The following is a 3954-nucleotide window of genomic DNA, read 5'->3' on the forward strand; positions in this document are numbered from 1 at the left end:
GGCTGGGCAGAGAATGGATTGAGGAGCAGTCCTGAGGAGAAGGACTTGGGGGTGTTGGTTGACGAGAAGCTCAGCATGACCTGGCAATGTGCGTTTGCAGCCCAGAAAGTCAACTGTATCCTGAGCTGCATCAAAAGAAGCGTGACCAGCAGGTCGAGGGAGAGGATTCTGCCCCTCTACTCTGCTCTTGTGATACCTCACCTGAAGTACTGTGTTCAGCTCTTGGGTCCCCAACAAGAAGGACATGGACGGGTTGGAGCAGGTCCAGAGGAGGGCCATGAAGATCATCAGGGGTCTGGGGCACCTCTCCTATGAAGACAGGCTGAGAGAGTTGGGGTTGTCTAGCCTGGAGAAGAGAAGGCTCCAGGGAGAACTTACAGCAGCCTTCCGGTACCTAACAGGGGCCTACAAGAAAGCTGGAGAGGGACTTTTTACAAGGGCAGGTAGTGATGGGACAAGGGGTAATGGCTTGGAACTGAAAGAAGGTAGATTTAGATTAGATTTAAGGAAGAAGTTGTTCACTATGAGGGTGGTCAGGCACTGGCACAGGTTGCCGAGAGAGGTTGTGGATGCCCCATCCCTGGCAGTGTTCAAGGCCAGGCTGGATGGGGCTTTGAGCAACCTGGTCTAGTGGAAGGTGTCCCTGCCCATGGCGGGGGGGTTGGAAGTAGATGGTCCCTTCCAAACCACTCTATGATTCTATGATTCTTCTCTGTGGAATGAAGGAAAAACAGCCAGGCAAAATGCAACATCTATCACTCCATGCCAAAGTAAACCAACTCTGCCTGGGCAAAAATTAACTCTATATAATATTGATCTGATATATTTAGAATCTTACAATTACTTTTTTACCTGATTTGCTCTGTTTTGCTGTGATGACAGCAAGAAAATTCTAGACATTCTTAACAACATACCACAACCCAAGAGCAACATCATAACTTGCTTACTTAAAAAAAAAAAAAATGAGGCTGCAAATATTGAGCTACATTACCCCAAGCTTCCATTTTCAAAATAAAAATAGTTCCCACTAACTGGGTGGAAAAATTGCAGAAATGCAAAACAATTTAAAATCTTGCATGTTCACAAGTTACCTGATTTTATATCAAACAACTGCATACTTAAGCTTTTGTTTTCACTATCTAATGCCCAGCTCAGTGTGAGAGACTCAGCAAGAGATTCCCTTCCTCTTCCAGCCCCCAAATTACTTGTAAAACTAACATCAGTTGAAATAAGCATATATGAGAATGTACAGGATTGACATCATGCAAATTCATATCACCAAAAATACTTCAGAAACCAAAGAGATGCCTGCAGTATTGCAAAGCACGTTGCAGGGGTGAAGTCAGCTCAGGTACAGCACTGCTACCCCCTGTAACGCAGCAGCAGGGCTGGGAGCATCTCCGTACGTGTCAGTAGATAAACCAGTCCCCAGTTCCAAAGCAGAAGTCAGCTACCTACGTTATCTCATACAGAACAGTCGGTATGAAAACACATGACAGGTTTATCCCATGAACTTTGCGAACATAAATCCTGACCCTGAAAACATTTACATGCAGGCTTAACATTAAGCCTAAGAAAAGACGCACTAATTCCAAAAGAAATACTTGGGTGTTTAAAATTAAACATATGTAAGCACAAACATCTACAGAATTGGGGCCAAAAAAACCAAAAGCACACTCCACAATATTATTATTTTTTATTGCTCCGTAGACATCATGACCCAACAATTACATAATTTAATACTGATATTTAAAAGAATTTTCATGTTCGAAAGGCACTGAACGACAAACTCCACTGACCTAATAAAGCAATTAAGCAGCATGCAATTCAATGGTGTCACATTAAAATTGCTTCTGCAAACCAGATCAACAAAGAATTTTCAAATATCAGAGACAAGCCACTGCTGTATCAAACAGGCAACCAGTCTCCTCTGGTGCCTTTTATACCAGGGAGCATTTTAACACTGAATGAATGCTGTTTTCTTATTAATTACAGCTCTCAATGTCCAACAGCTCTCTAAACAAGCAGCACCTTGCTGATCTGAGACAATAATTTATATTAATCCAACGTCTAGTACACATCATTATCTTTACACATTTCACTTTGATATTGTTGGTATCACTTCTTCATGGCTGTTTTCAACTATTTTAAGACATTTTTTAAGAGTACAGAAAAATGGGATTAAAAAAAAGGGGGGGATATTCTGAAGTATTTTCAAGTGGACAATTTTAACTAATAGCTTACAAACTTCTGGTTTTTAGTGATACAGGCCCATAAATATATACCAAGATGGAGACTGACAGGCTGTTCAGTGCAGGTAGAGCCTTACGAAAAAACAAAGTTTCACCAAGGTCATCAGTGCTTCCACAAGAGCAGACTCCAAGCAAATGCCAAAGCTTGCAAGGTCAAAGCCAACATTTTTGTAATTGCACAACAGGTTTTAGTAAGCTTATTTTTTAACCTAACCTGTTTCAAGAGAAGAGTACTTTTCTACCCAATCACCAGCTTACACTCCCCTTGCAAAGTTTCATCCCTAAATGGTAGCTTAATTTTTTTTAATTTTTTTTTTTTAAATAGAAGATTCGAGTCCTGTGTTAGGAAACCACACTGTGTTTGCAAATCTCAGCCCTGAGTCCAAGGCCCTGGTCTCTCTCTTGCTGAAGTCACTAGGCAAAGTTAAGGGTCAGTACAGTTAGAAATTCAGTACTGAAAACTCTCATTGTGAAATTATGCTTTTTTTTTTTAATATCCAGAAATTTTAGAATTGTAATAATACAAGGACTTTAACACATAACATTACATACCTTTTCTATTAAAAAAAAATTCTAATTGGGCACAATGGTGCTCTTCGCAGCCTGCTGAATTTGGAGTTAATCATTTTATATTGCATTATGTTCAGGAAAGAGGATTCCTCCCTCAGTGAGCTGATTGTTTAAAAAAACCCAAAAAGAATAAATTATAAAGGACCCTATTAAGTCTTATGGTTCTAGCAAGTACACCGATATACCTTGCTTCCATTTTGAGGAAATTTGTTTTAATAAAGTCAGGGCAGCATATGGTACTAACATGTTTATTTTCCAAGTGGTAGGGACACTAACTGAAACCATCTGATGTTTCCTCCTAAGCCTCCTTGATCTGCTGCTGGATTGCAGCTTAGAATAAAGCATCGCGAAGCCAAAAGGAATTGGGTAGAGGAATAAAAAAAAAAAAAAAAATCAGTAATTCAGAGTGTTTATTTAATGAGAGCCTAGCTCAGAACAGTTTCTCTTTTGAACAGGAGCTCAAAAGCATTTATGATGCGAAATCTATTTCCAGAGACTATCAAACGTACCCCAAAGCTAATCCCTACCAGACATTTTTTACTTTGCACACAGAGGCAAAACCAAGCCCACAATATCATGTAATTAAAAAAGGAATTAAACGAAGCTCAGAACTACTTAATAGTGGATTTCCACAGAAGTAAACAACCAGTGCTATGCATCAGGAACACGGCAAGAAAAGTCACAAGGGACTGTCAGATTTGTCACTACCACAGCTCCAGCAATGGTTTTCTCCATTAGTTGACGGAGTACTAACATTCTGTCAAGAGCAACGGTAATTTTCAAGTATGCCTTGTTGAAGCTTAAAAGACACAAGGTTCTCAGTTTTTAAAGCACATTTTCAGTGGTAAGCGCTAACAAACGGGGGGGGAAAATCGGAGAGCCTGGGTCAGAGCACCGAGGACTGGAGTTAACGTTTTGGAATAGCTGCCAACTACACAGGCTTCGGAGGCGTTTCACGCACAGCTCCGCGTTCCTCTGGCGCAGCTGTAAAACACATAACCTGAAACCGGCTCCTGCAGCAGGGGTTCGCTCGCAGCTGTTCTTCTGCCTCCCCCGCACGCAGTAATCCGACTCCTCTGCGGCCAGGCGGCTTCTCCCACAGAAGAGCACACACGCCAGAGCAGCACAGGTG

Source organism: Haliaeetus leucocephalus, unplaced genomic scaffold (genome assembly GCF_000737465.1).
Source record: "Haliaeetus leucocephalus isolate CR32 unplaced genomic scaffold, Haliaeetus_leucocephalus-4.0 Scaffold351, whole genome shotgun sequence".
Lineage (NCBI taxonomy): Eukaryota > Metazoa > Chordata > Aves > Accipitriformes > Accipitridae > Haliaeetus > Haliaeetus leucocephalus.